This window comes from Coloeus monedula (genome assembly GCF_965178545.1).
Source record: "Coloeus monedula genome assembly, chromosome: 1".
Classification (NCBI taxonomy): Eukaryota; Metazoa; Chordata; class Aves; order Passeriformes; family Corvidae; genus Coloeus; species Coloeus monedula.
Window position 1 is genome coordinate 150,927,613 of NC_138781.1, and position 15,479 is coordinate 150,943,091.

General features: G+C 38.7%; 1 protein-coding gene across 1 annotated transcript in view; it reads right to left on the reverse strand.

The window, feature by feature from the left end:
* The window catches only part of ADCY8 (adenylate cyclase 8), a gene marked incomplete at its 3' end in the record, with an annotated part of 121,071 nt that overhangs the window by 90,098 nt on the left and 15,494 nt on the right, over window positions 1-15,479 (reverse strand). The gene's annotated exons all lie outside the window — the stretch shown is intronic.

The window sequence follows — 15,479 nt, forward strand, 5'->3', positions numbered from 1 at the left end:
ACAGAGCTCTAGCCAGGAATGATTACAAACATAATTAACAAATTGTTTTTGTACTGCCTTTTCTGCAAGAGCAACTTTGTGATTTGCTCCATGGCTTTAGTTTGGGAAGCAAGCCATATTAAGGAAAACAAAGAATGTCAGTTAGCTAAGATCTAATATCAGTGATAATAGTTATTGTATTATTGTTGATCAAATTAAATAAATTTATTTTCAGTTGATGCCAAAGCACAAATTTGCACAATCTGAATTCTGAACCATTCAACAGGGGAAGCTGAAAGGACAGCCAAATTCTTGCACAACCAGTGCCTGTGTACACAGACTTTTTCTTTGCTGAAATCTACGTAAGGGCTGAACTGGTTTTCCTTGTAGAAACTGTGTCATGGCTTCTTCCTTTTCCATATGAACTCTAGAGAGCCAAATGGGAGTGGATCCTTGGAGAGTGTAAATTTCAGTTGCTTATTTGTTTGTCATTGACCTCTCTTTGTGCTCTGCACGTTTGTAAGGCGGGGCGCATCAACGCCATTGAAGTGAGGATTGTTTGGGAAAGTGAGTAAGAAACTGGCAATATTTGACTGCACAGAGACAGTACAAAGATCTTCAGCCTCAGTACTTTTATTCAATATCTCATCCTTGTTATTGATTGATATTTCAAAGACCCTGATAGCTATGGGTGATACCTACAGGATCATAACAACACCAGAACAGCCACACCAAACAGATCAAGTGTTCATCATTCAGGATACTCTCTCTGGTAGTGGAAAACAGAGAGTGCTCAGGGAGGAGTAGAAGGATAAAGCAGTAGTTAATATGTACAAAAGTACAGCAAACATTCAGTGATGCTTTGTCAAACCAGTATTGAACACTCCAGCAATCTGCGGTTGCAGAACATCGTGGGCTAGACATTGTATTTTCTTACTATTATCTAATAATCAATCTTCCTAAAATCCAAGTGTTGTTTGTCCTAATAGAAGACTCCTTAATCTCATTGGGATGTTTTGACTCTGATCTCTGATTTGACTCTGATTTCAAACCCCATAGTCATGAGGGTTTGAAAGTGAGATCTGATATCAGACCAAAAGCATCTGGCAGGAATTTCGGCTTTATATATTCCCGTATTTATGAATATGAAGTATTGTTCTACTACAGTACAGAGAATTAATTCTCAGTTTATATGCCATGATTAAATAATAATGCATATCCTGGCTCCGGATGAAATTTTGTTTAACCTTTTCCAGCAGTAGACGTCTAGACAAGGCTTGTGAGAAGTAGGACATGATTAGCATGGTCCTTGAATCTCCCTGGCTTCCAGGATCTTCTGAGCTGGAGGTGGTATACTCAATGCACCTGCACAACTTTTCCTGATGCCTTTCTCAAGTTAATAGTACATTTGGATCCTATGTCACTCAATAATAAGGATTTTTTACAATCTAATTAGGCCCTTTGTGATAAAAATGTTTCCTTTTGTTTGCTTTAATTCACAGCTTTATCATTTCTTTGAGTGCAGCATCATGTTTGTAAACAGTGACTAATCATTTCCAATTAATTTGCTCGTCACTATTTCTGACTATACTGACTTAAAACATAACACCTTACTTTTACTTTTTAAAAGAGAGGAATTTGAGACTCTTTAATCACTCTGCATGTATCACTATTCTCCCTTTGCACTTACCGTTTTTTTCCTGTTATCTACCATGTCCTGTTTTACTGGAGACATGTTGCCCTGGAGCAGCCAGCTTCCCCCAGACACTCTCTGCCTTTGCTCCAAGATAAATCAGAGAAGGCAGTAATTTATCTATGAGATAATTCCTTTCTGGTGCAGGCTACTAAGAGGTGTATGATGAGCTGACATGAGATTGAGACTAGCACAGAACTGCATTGTTCATCAGGACAACTGAAATCAGCTGTGGGAGGTTGGAGGAGTCAACTTTTCACGCCTTTTTCACTGACTTTTAAATTTGACCTGGACTGTATGTTTGCACATAGTGGGAAAGTTAGAGTACAGGGTGAAAAAAAAGAAAAGCCCAGTTCAGTCACCCATCTCTGTTAATGTTCAGGATTTGTTCCACTCACTTCAGCAGATCTCAGAGTAAATGCACTAGAATTTGGCCTTCAATTAGATTTCATGAGTACATAATTTGATTTGGAGAGAGGGAATAATGGAAAGCAGGTTACAGGTAAAACAACAGCTTATGCAGAGGCAGAGCCAGCTTTTCTTACACATGGTAGTCTGATTGAAACCATTCCAAAGAGTAAAGCAATATGATTTGCAAGGCATACTAATCTGGGGCTCTTGTTAATAAAAGAATAAACAAGACATATAAGACTTAAGTCTCATTGCTGCTCCTTTTTCCTAGAGCTTATTGGGGTTCCAGAAGTCTTGGAGGATTTTCTACAACCTATCAGGACTCTGCTTTAGAAGATGTACAGAGTTGCATTATGTTTTTGACTGGCCTGAAAGTAATCAGTGTTCACACAGTAGGGAAGCTGAGGCATAATGTGAAAAAAGAAAATATTTTCACAACATTTATAAGGCTATTTGTACCTTGCACAGCACTTAAATAATGAACCATAGTAGACACAGCAAGTGATCTTAAAAAGCCATGAGTGATATATTTTGATGTTAAATAGGGCTCTGAGGAGGTCTGCTTCTTGAAGATTTAAAAAATGCAAAGAAGGTACCCTTCACCATACTGCTTGGGAATACCTGTAACAGGAACATCACTGTCCCTGCTGAACCTGCAGTTACACACAATTACAAAATAGGATGAACAGAGCTAAAGGAAATTACTTGACAAGATCACTGAAGTAGTAGAATCCCAGAATCCCAGAGTCATCAAGGTTGGAAGAGACCTTCAAGATAATCTTGTCCAAGCATCAACCCAGCAACAGCATAATCAGCCCTAAATGATATCCCCAGGTGCCACATCCAGATGCCTCTTGAACACTTCCAGACTCCACCACCTCCCTGGTCAACTTATTCCCATGCCTGACTACTCTCTCAAAGAGAATTTTGTTTCCAATATCTAATCCTGGCACAATTTAATGCCATTTCCTTTTGTCCTTTCACTTGAGACATGACAGAAGAGACTGACACCCACCTCACTAAAACCTCCCCTCATGTAGTTGTAGAAATCAGTGAGGTACCCCTGAGTCTCCTCCAGGTGAAACCACCCCTGCTCTCTCAGCCACCCCTAACAGGACATGTTTTCCGGACCCTTCACCTGTTTACCATTCTCCTTTGGACATGCTCCGGTGCCTTGATGTCCTTTTTGAAGTGAGTGGCCCAGGAAGAAGCAGCCATTACAATTCTTACTCCAAAACTCTGCTCTTAATTTCTTGTAGGAGGTGATTAAGAACTTAACTCACATAGAAACCATTAGTCAAATAAATTGTCATTTATAAAGTGTCCTCTATACATGCACCTCAGAACCCTTTTAAAAATCAATATGAAAACTAGCAAAAACCAAAGGATATGAAAGGAGAGGATGCAAGTCAGACAAATAAGTTTAGTTTAAATTTGAAAGAATACATTGATTGAAATAATTTCACTTTTATCTGCCACTCATATAAAAAGGGCTTTGCCAAGAGAGCTGAAACCAAGAAAACATTTTAAGTTGATTTGGAAACCCCAGGTTTCAAAGAAACAATTCAAAGGCACAGGACATGGCTCATCAAGAAGTTATAAGTATAGTAATGCAAGAGAACAGGACAAGGAAAATTCATTGAAAAGATGGTAAAGTAACTCTTAAGTCTGTTGTGAAGTGGTAGGTAATCACCCACAGACAGTGTTCAAGGCAGAGTTGAATCTAGTTCAGGAAAAAGGAAATTCAGATGGGTACAAGTGAGATACTGGGATAAGCATAACAAGAAATTTTAGACATTTCTGCTGTTAAGAACACCTAATTGAGTTGGCCTTCATTAGGAGTTTACACAGAATCCTGTGAGTTTATGAGTGACTGAAAGCAAGCTAAAGAAGGTTTAGCAAATGCCAGAATTTTCAAAATTCAAAAATCATAACTGAGCTGTGTTTTAGTTTTATCGCAATTTTCTTTTTTGAAATATGCAGTTGTCCATCAGGGAATTTAGAGTCATAAGGCCAGCCATTAACAGACGTTTATGGAGTGTATAGTGATTGACTGAGTTTAGCACTTCCAAGAACACATAACCTGAGGAAAAGTGAATATTTGTGAACATTCAACAAACCAAATGGATTGGAAATATGCAGATTGATAGATGGCCCTAAAAGATTGTAACTGACACGGGCTATCTTTATCACAAAGTTGAGACAACAACAGCATATGTTCACATGGAAAGCACAGTGGAGGCAGAAGAGAGAAAGCTGGTAAAGTTTAGAAATTATTCTGAAATCCAGAAGGACAATGAACTTGTGTGTTACTACCTCAAATTCAGAAAAACACTCTAGAATGTTTAGCAGAAATAAACTTATTATTAACCTCTTCAGCAGGCAATTTTGTTCTACTGCATAGAAACAGAGCAGTGTTGGGGCTGTTGTCACCAAAACACATGTAAGTAAAGAAATGGTTTTCAATGTAATGTCCAGCTAGACATTCTCAGGGCTTTAGCAACAGATTAGAATATTTCTTGCCTGTTTTGAAAAACTGGGAAAGTAAACTTGTGCTTCTTAAAGAGTGTTTTCAGCATTTACCATGTAAGGAACTGGTTGCTATGGTAATTATTATTGGATAATTAAGTTTGGAGAAGCATTTTGATTCTTCAGTAGTTGTTTAACTAAAAACAGAAGTTCACCACAAGGTTGTTTTTTGTAATTAAAATCTCTCAGAAAACGCTCTCTCCCTTCTTGATCACTGTCTTGCTTGGGTTATTTGAGGAAAAAATAAAATGTTCGTGATCACCAGGAATGAACTGAGAGTTGCATGAGAAGACCAAAATGCTCTACTTTCTCTAAAACAGGAACATCTGGCAGCACAGACTCTACCGCTCTCTCACTGCTGGGCTGCAGCAAACCTCTATCTCCAACTGAGAGTATGGTTTTATGAATCAAAGCTCTTGGCAGAGAAACTAGTAAGTACCTGTTTCTCTGTACTGCCTCATGCCCACCTTGATCCCTCAGTACAGCTTCCCCTTTGTTATGCCAGATCAATTATTTGTGGGACCATACTGTGAACTATATCAGGGAACTTAGCCAACTTAAAAAACAAACATTTGGCGTTGGCAGTGATTTTCGTATCTGGAGCAATCGTCTGATTAAGTTCACAGCACAGCCTCCACAGGAAGAGGAAGCATGTGAACATTCATAACTGGCACTGCTGCCAACTCATTAAACTGAAATCATTGCAGCCTTATTGTTAAATCACCTTGTAAAGAGTGTTTTATTCCCCAGGTTCACTCATTCTGACTTCTCCTGGGTCTAACTTCTAAATCCCCAGCCATGATAAGAGGGAATTTTGTTTGTTTTAGTTTGTGGGTGCTTCTTCAGTAACTTTTATTGGAAACCAATCTGGCCCACAGAGGTGCCCAAACTGCTGCCATGACTTTCCAGAAAGCTCACCTGTCTCTGATCCTCTCTATTTTCCAATGCATAAGTACAACAGCTCTTTAACTCCTACTCACAGCAGGAGTGAGTGCTACTCTTTTATCTGATCTACATACACATACTTTACTGAAAGAGATATATAATACCCCTAAGAAGACAGGGATGGAGAATAGCATAATGTTTATTTATGACAAAGTTAGGCAAGCACAGACTATGATGGCTAAGAACAGATTTACCCCACCCACCCTTGATTTGCTACATGTGAAAGGAGCCATTTGTACCAGTGTCACCATCTGATTTTATGTTTAGAACTGAATTTTGTAGTTCAGCTGTACACAGCTCCCATGGGAACATTGGCTGATTCTTCAAAAACTCAGATCTTGTTTATGCCTCTAGGAGAGCTGAGACCTTTTAAAAAGCCTGGTCTTGCTACTTCCAGAGCCATCATGAAGATGACTGTGTGCTTAGGAACAGTCTGGTCTTTAAGGTGCATGAAATGTGCAGCCTGCAAGCAGATTGGCCTTATCAAAACATAGGGTGTACCACAAGAAATTATTAGGTTACCTTCAGTGAAAACAACTGGTTTCAGACAGAGTTTTCTCCATCTGGTAGCAGAATAACCTAACATGAATTTTGCTCTTGTCCTGTTAGTGATTTAGAAAACAAAAACCGTTTTTCCTCTGAACAATGACAAGTTTGCATAAAATCAATTGTTCCAGTTCAAGACAGAATTTGAAAATATGTATCTTTAATATTCAGAACAGGAGTCTAATTTGCTGTTAGAAAAACCAGCTATATCCTTTTTTGTTCTTCCTCACATTGAATCTATTAGAAATGTAGAAAATTGAATGTCTGATTAAGTTGCTTATAGATAGTTCAAGCCACACAAATTTGGTAAGCCAGCTACCAACTATTTTGCATCATGGTTTGGTACAAGAGATCTTTCAAGAAAATTGTATCAATCATATAATATATTATATCAGACACATAAGGACACATAAGGACTGACATAACTGAGGGGTGCACAGAGGCAGTCAAGCAAATACATAACCCTGCTAGTGCCATCGAGCAGCCCCAAAGTTTCAGCACACCTCCTCTGACTCCCCTTGAGTTTGTCTAAAATGTAGAGTTCAGGAATAATTCTAATAATAAAAAAAATCTATTTCGGGACTTTGGATAATCTTTCTTTGGTGCTTTTCATTTTATAGATATTAAAGTGACTAGACATGACTGGGACAATGTCAGTGGCAGGGTCATAGCCCATGCATACAGGGGAATGAACAGGGATGGGAAAATGACCACTATTTAGTAACTGTTTTTCATGGCTATAAGGTATTTGGCTGAACTCTCTGACCCTCACCTAGGAACTGATCCTGAACTGTGCAATGAAATCTGGTGATTACATCTGCAGTTCAGTGAGCAGCACAGCCCCTTTTGTCATCATTTTGTATACAGGATGCCATCACCTCCAGATGTCTGAAATGTTCCCATTTAGAAAAAAACAATCTTATCTTTTTGACATGAATAACCTTCTCCATTCAGTGTTTTCTGTGTGCTGGTTAGGTACCTTCTCCCTCTGCTTTGATACAGCTGTATTACAGGGAGAAATCTAAAGCCAAACCTTCCAGATGTCATTATTTCATTGTCAAAAACATCACCTCGTTTGGTGTGTTTCTAAGTTTACATAAAAGGCTCAGACAGGAATCTCTTTTCTTCTCCAAATGTATGTAACCGTGAAACCACAGCACATGTACTACAGAAATATCTTAAATTACTTGAAGTTGCTGTCTAAGCAGGAGTAGATCCTGCAGCAACACGCAAAACAACCACCAAAACCCAAGGCATAGCACAATTGCCTGTGCAATAGAGAACACTGGAAGCAGCCTGTGGCAGTCAGGGAAAATTAGGAAACAAAGAGATAGTATTTCCCAGTTCATTGCTCAGAAGGGAGTGCAAAGCAGCTGTTTCTCTTCCTGCACTTCCATATTTCAGACTCATGAAGCTCTGTCTGACTTTGAAATTTTCCCTATAGTTTTCTATTGCTGATGACAGTAAGTTGGGAGGATCTGTGGATCCCTCGAAATCAGAGAGACCCTGCAGATTTACCTGGACATATTAAAGAGCTGGGCAATCATCAGCTGTATGAAGTTTAACAAAAACAAATACTGGATTTTGCACCTGGGACAGGGCCATGGAAAAGGACCTGGGAGTCCTGGTCTGTGGAAAGTTGAACAAGGGTCAGCAGTGCCCTGGCAGCCAGGAGGGCCAAAGGTGTCCTGGGGGGTATTAGGCACAACATCACCAGCCAGGCAAGGGAGGGGATTTTCCCACTCTGCTCCAAGCTGGGGTGGTCTCACCTTGATTCCTGTGTACTGTTTTGGGCACCAGAAGTATTAAAAAATATAAAGCTATTAGAAAAGGGAGGCTATTCAAAGGGAGGCTATGAAGATGGTGAAGGACCTAGAGAGGAACACATATGAGGAACAGCTTTAGTTACTTGAGGAGGCGCAGTCTGCCGTTTCCTCGTGAGGGGAAGTGGAGTGTCAGGCACTGATCTCTTCACTCTCCTGACCAGTGACAGCACTCGAGGGAATGGCCTGAAGTTGTGTCAGGGGAGGTTTAGGTTGGATATTAGGAAAAGATTCTTCACCCAGAGCGTGGTTAGGCACTGGAACATGTTTCCCAGGGAAATGGTCACAGCACCAACCTGACAGAGCTCAATGAGCATTTGGAAAATTATCTCAGGCACATGGTCTGATTGTTGTTGTCCTGTGCAGGGCAAGGAGCTGCACTTCAGTGGTCCTTTTGGGTCCCTTCCAACTCAGGATATTCTATGGTTCTGTGAAGAAGCTGATCTCCATTACAAGCTGCATATTTACTGTTAAAAACAAATATCAAAGTAATTATGTTCAAAGGAGCAACATTCCATTTAAAGCCACTTGAGAAATAAGTTACTCCGATTGAAAGTTTTAGCATCTAAACAAATATTTCCAAGAAATTAATCTGAAGTGGGGAAATACACCCATGACTTCCTGGATATTGAGAATTAAAAATAATGCCTGGATTTTTTTTGAAGCAACCCTTACAAAATAATAAATTTTTCCTTTGCATTACATGAATGGATATCTGAATTGTAAATAACTGTCTCCCAGTAGAGTTGTACCAGTATTTGAGGACCAAGCATTAAACATCATCTCAGTGACAAAAAATTCCAGCTGACACCTCGTCTGGAAAAGTCTGAGAGCATCACTGAGTTTAGGATGAGCATGGACAACCTAAAACTAGGATGCTTAAAGTGAAAGTCACTTTTGGAAATTTTTTTCAAATTATTACAGTTTTTTTACCTAAGCCAGTGTCAGACATCCAAAGCAGAAGAAATCCTAGTAGTTCCCTTATTAGATTATGCAACTGATTAGGAGTAATGGTAGGAGAAGAAAAAAAATTGTAGCTGTTTTACAGCATTGGAAAGAGTTTAACTGCATTTTAAGGAAAACAGAATTATGTAGTGTGCATTTCTGCTAAGTGGTTTTAGGGTGTTGTACTGCACAGCTGTTTTTATTGCTCTGGATAATGGCTCTTATCCAAAGTAAGATGTCAAAATGGAGTGAGCAATAATTATGTTTGTAGGGCTGACAGCTGTTCATCTCTTCTGACGTACCTCATTGCTCTTTTCATCTGACCAATTATATTCATGTCCCAGAAATTACCTGCAGGACATAGTCCATGTCTCTTCCCACTGGAACTGGCAATTGTCATGATTTGTGTGCAGGTGACCCTGCCTCAGCACATTCTGCAGAGCTTTAACAGCAGACTGCAAAAGAGAATCTTTTCATTATTCTTCCTAGCTATGTTTGGCCAGGTCGCATGTATTTTCCCCTGAATTATCAAGCTATGGCCATAAGACAAAGAAATAAGCAAGATTCTGCAAAACATTTTGATATTATAATGGAAAAAAAGAAAGTAATAGCAAAACGTAATGTTCTTAAATTACTCCTGAACTCTTTATCAAGAAATAGACCACCTTTGAAAGCCACTCTAGTCTGTGTCAGAGTGAGACTAATACCTATTAAAAAGTGAATTAGTTTAACTGAAATAGTGCCAAGAATAATGGTAATGAAAAATACACGAGGGATATCACAGTGCTGAGTGTCCTTTTTCAAACAAGCCCTGTCCTTCAAAGCCTGCTTGTATTCTGATGGGAAGCTCTATTGATCACTTATCTGTGTTAATCAGTGATACCTGCTGGCAAACAAACCATTCCCTACAGCTGTTCTTTCTTTAAACTATTCACCCCAAAAAAAAAAAAAAAAAAAAAAAAAAAAAAAAAAAAAAGTCAAACCAGTGTTGGAAACAAGGCACTACACTTTATTATTAGCATTTTTTACAGCAGCCCAGTCTCAAGGCTACCTTTTCCCCACAATTACATGTATAAGTGGCTGCCATTTTGCACGGGTGTCACTGGTGATGGAGTTTGGCCACTGAATTTACAGCTGATTGATGTGTGAGACAACAAGAATAAACTCCAGATCAGGCTTTAGGTATTGCTAGCCCAGAAATAATATTCTCTCTCCAAATTTCCCATTATGGATACTCTGCTTCCATTTAAAATTACTTTTTGGAGGAAAACACCAATAAAAGCAGTTGATATTCCTGTCTTTATTTTTTTCCCTCAGTATATGCTTTTGTTGCCAACTGTGATGATCTCCTGAAAACCAGGAAAAGACAGAACTCAACAATTCCGTTTTTAGAGTCCTTTCCTAGCAAACCCTTGAAAAACTCCAAAACAATCAAGAAAATTCCCCAAACACCTATTTTCTTAGCTGTCCCTGTTGGACTGCAAGCATGAGATGTACTCTTTGGAGAAATCTTGGGGATAATAAAGGAAGTAGTTGTAGTATGACTTCATTGTACACAGAATTTCAGGCATCCTTAACCACACTGGGAACCAGTGCTGATAAGACCTTGGGAGACTTCAGGAAATGGAGAACCCATGAAGATATGGATGAACTTGCAAGGAAACTTTGAAGATGGCTGGGGATTGGATAATATGGCCCAGGAGACTTTGTCCTCCAGAGCTGAACTGAACACATCTTAGGCACAGCAGAGGACATGAGTCACTCAAGGTTAAACAGGAATTTTATTGGTATCTAATGTCACTTGATATTTTCTTTGAAGTCTGCTTTTTCTCAAGTTTTTTAAACTATCATTCAAGGGATGTCCTGGACAGAAAATAGGGAAGGGACATGGGAGCAAATGGAAATGTACCAGACAAACGCCGTGAGAGGTTACAACATTCCAGACCAGCTGGATTAAAACTTTATCTCAGAGAGTTAGTCTAGGACAAACATTTTCCTTTGTGAAACCTGTGGGTGTTGTTCTGCTATTAGTCATGGTGAACGCTTCAGTGCGGTGAGCTAGAGGAAGTCAAACTGACATCAAAAGTACAGAGAGTGCTGTGGGAAAGAGTTGATTCAGTCCTTGGCTGACAGAATATACCAGAGACAAATAATGAAGGATTAGGCTTCTCCTGACACTTTGCTAGCAGAGGAGACATATAGAGCAGGATTCATTTTGCACTGACAGGGGTGTGATCTAGGTCTAATTCCTTTGAAGGCAGTGGCTTATTCAGGTTTAAAACAAGGATGGGATTAATATCAAACCCTGATATTTACCATGGGCCAAATTCTTCTTGCCTGATAATACAAGCCATGCCTTTGTTTTCTGTGCTTGTATAAGCATGAGAAAGAGAAACTGGACTGTTCATGGAATATTAAATAAATGACGCAAGGCAAAGCAACTGCTATCTCTGATGTTGAATACTGAATCCTTCTGATTCAAGGAATACTGCTGGAGACTGTTAAAACTTGATGGAAATAAACTAACAAGAGAAGCCCTCAGATGATTTAAAGCAAGACAGCTGTGTACAAGGTTTAATACAATGCACAGCCATGAATGATGCAGACTTTTTTGCAGCTTGGGTTGTGTAAAGATACCCACTAAGGAGCAAGGTCAGTCTTTACCTGCTCACACAGAAGCTGCCTTCAAAAGAAAATTTTCTTGGGCAAAAGCAGTGTTTGGTCTTAGTATTTAGCTCACGGATTTAATATTTAAGTCAATATCACTGCGGTCAGGATACGTAAATACTGTGCTCTTAGGAGCACTCAGCAGACCAGTGCTTGAAAAGAAACTGGGTGTGGTTTTGGACATGCTGGCGTATGAATACCAAGGCTGATGTCGCTGTGTTTTGTGGCACAAAAACCATCCTAGAATTTCAACTAAGAATTAGCTGATAAAGTTGATTTCTTACTGGAATTTCAGGCAATGGAGAGAACATTACTTGTGAGTTTAAAAAAAAAAAAAAACCAAAGACAATCAGTTTATTAACTGATCTTCCATCTGGTTAATACTTTTTGAAAGCCAGACAGCTCTAGCAGTTAAATCTATGAAAGGGTTGAAGGAGAAAGGTCACAGGTAATGACAGGATGAGATACTTCATTGAGTTTAACACTTGATCCAGATTTCCATCTGTTTGATAGAGATATTCATCCCAGCCCTGATGGTTTTTTAAGCAGTCTCTTCCAACAATATTATCTGTTAGGTATCAGAATATGAGTGAAACAAAGCATTTCAGATACCCTAGGGAATCACTTATGGCTCTTTCCTGATACCAGTTTTGTATATTTTGGTTTCCCTACAAGGATGAAATCAGCTCTTACTGCACAAGTTCTGCCACTCAGACAGTTAGCATTGGTCAGATTGTTTCAAACTGAAAAGAAAATGAAATTTTCTGTTCTTAAAGTAAAATAGGGCACAACCAAGCTCCATTGTTCAAGCTATTTTCTTCTTGTTTAGATAGTGTGGTGCTGAAAACAATTTAAACCATGTCTGTAGACAGCACTGTGAACTCACTAGTTGTTGATATAAAGATGATATCTCACAGCTGACACTGTACAGTAACTGTGTGTGTAACCTATATTAAATTCTAAGTAAAAACAAGTTCAAATTACTTCTTCATGGGGTCATCTTCATGAATATTCAAATCCATTTGTTATAGTCATCATGATTAATTGTTGTATGAATACAAGCCTAACCTATTTTTCCAACAAATACACTGTATAGTATCATAAATAACTTTTTCCAGGCATTCTGGTCTTCTTTCTTACCTTCTGACATGTTCTTATCTAGTATTTTACACAAAGAGTATAAAAAAAGACAAAGACTCTAAATCATGCCAATTAATATTTTTTAAGCAGAAAAATATTAATTATAAAAATAAAACATTGTGGCTAAATACCTCACAAGATGATGTTAAAAAAAACAAGTATTGGAGAACAATGTCTGGAGACAAGCAACACAAATCTAGAGAACCAGAACAGTTTTATCAAGTGCTAATTTTTTTTAAAAGTATGTGTGTTTCTATGTTAAAAATTTCAGTTCTTGGCGGAATTAAAAAACCCCCAAACATGACCCTCACACTTTTTATATTTCCCTAGCAAGTGGTAAAGTGGTGCAACAGCTGCATTTCTGAGAAACTCAGACTTTTAGGTGTGCAAATGCCTTTCTTAGGTTGATACATGTCTGGTGGCACGCAGAAGGGAAAATGTGGCTATGTAGAGATATTTAAGATTCAGAACACACCTGCAGCATGTGGCAGCATGTGGCAGCCTCAGTTCAACTGGAAAACTGAAATGGAAGAATCATTGCCACTCAGAGCTGCAAAATCCCTACTCTGGGAGATGTCAGCTCCTGCTGACCTCAGTATTCAAAAAAAACTCTTTGCTGGATCACAGGACATCACTGATCTGCAGGACTTGTGAGGTGGTAGCTCAGGAGCCAGTCCAGTCAGGGCTCTCAGGAACACAGCGATACCACTGCATTTGGAAGGGATGATCCAGACATTTCTGGAAAAATGCATCCTAAGCCATACACTGTCAATGTGCACATCTTAAAAATTATTACAATGATAAAAAAACCAGGATGTCCTACCTTTACTTATGACCTGACTTCAACTAAGAACAAGCGTAACTGTATTTTGCCTGTGTGTTTAATACCATCCTCTCCCTTGAACAAAAAATCTAGCATAATTTGCAAAGTATTCATTTTTCAAAGATATTCTGTGTCTGGCAGGAGTAGAAAAGGTTGTCTGAAAATATTTCATTAAAGTTGTCTCTATAATTACCCTGAATGGCTGCTACTGATTTTGTAGTCTGTAAATGAAAGCATTTTGCTGAAAGACTGAATTGCCCTTCACAACATGAGAAACTTGATTAAAATATTCTGCCAAGGTCGGAATTTATTGCCCTTGAAGAGAACATTAGCCACCAGGTTCCCTGAGTTAAAATTGTGTGCTACTAAGGCCTTTCTCTTTACTGGAGAAGGAAGGAAATATTTTGTGTCTGTTCCAAAGTCCAGCTCCCTGTTCCTGTCAGAGTGGGATGCTCAGCCCTAAGGAAGGTGCTCTGTTACTCCAGAGACAGAAAGCAGCCTCTGGTCTAATGGACCCACCATGGGTGTCAGACATAGAGAAACTTGGCAAGAGAAAAGCTGTTCCATGAGCTTTCCCAGAGCTTAGGATGTATTTAGATGCAAAGTTAGAGCCAGGACTCTTCCACCTCTTAATGATGGTCCAGCTACTCAGCAAGCATGAATTAATCTCTATATTTACTTATGTATCCCTACATTTTTTCCATTATTTTCATGTGTACCACATCTCTAAGAATAGTCCTAAAGTCAGCTGTAGTCCCAAAGATTTCTGAGACATATCTTTTAATGTTCACAATTACTGGCATATTTGCTTAGAGCAGGAACAGCCAGGAAAATTCTTATTCTTTGTAAGTTGTATATGCACATTTATACAATAGAGAGAATCTAAAGTGACACTGGTCCTCTGAATATATTTATATATATACATACATGAAAATAAATATATCAGACCAGGTTAATGACATGAGATGAGGAAGATTAAAGGTGAAGTAAAATGAGCTGATGATGACCTGAAAAATACTTTTCACTGGGCAAAAATGGCCCCTATTCAATCAACAGATTCACTCTTCTCTTTGTCTGCAACATGACTTTATTGGCAATACCATCTCTTCACCAGTTGTTACTCTCTTGGAAGAGACAATAGGATTCTGTCATTTTCTTGCAGCATCAACAATATTATTGGCTAATTTTTTGATCCAACATGTCTGTAGCAAACCACAAATATAAATACCTGAAGCTGCAGCATTTCAGGCTACATAAATGAAAATAATTCAGTCTAATCCATCAGCCTCAGAGCAGCAGTCATAATATATATGAAATGGTTTACTTCTTTTGAAATGGGGGTTGAGAACCCTTTGCATCATAGTCAAAATTAGGAGCAAGTATCATTTAATTATAGAAAGTAGGGCATGAGAGGACCTTGATAAGTCATTTAACCCATGCTTCAGGGTCCTGGATATTACCTAAATCACTCCTAAAAATTGCCTCTCTAAACTGTTTAATTATACCTCAGGGTAAAGCCTTCCAAGGAAAATGAGGTTATTTAAGATATTGTTATTAGGTGTTTTTTTTCAAGGTTTCTCCTACTATCTAACGTAACTATTCCTTAACTTAACCCATCATTTCATGATCTCTACAGATCAAACAAAGAACAATTAATTTCTTCCTTTCCATAGCAACCCCTTCCTTATTTGAAGGCTGTCACAGCTGTCTCTTCATTTTCCTTTACTCTAGAGCAATCCTCTGTCCTATGGAAGTACTGAAAATAAGCAGGATCCACTGCAAATAAAAACCGTATGTTTAAAGATCATCAGTGCTTTCTCGGGACAGGGTTAGTTTCTATTTTTGTTTTTGTTTAAAGGGTAGTATCTGTTGCTCAAAACATTGTTCTAACATTGGTAGACTGACTGCCTAAGGATAAACCTGCCTCCAGCTTTCTTTGGCACTTAAGACTGCTGAGAAAGCTCCGGGGAGACCACAG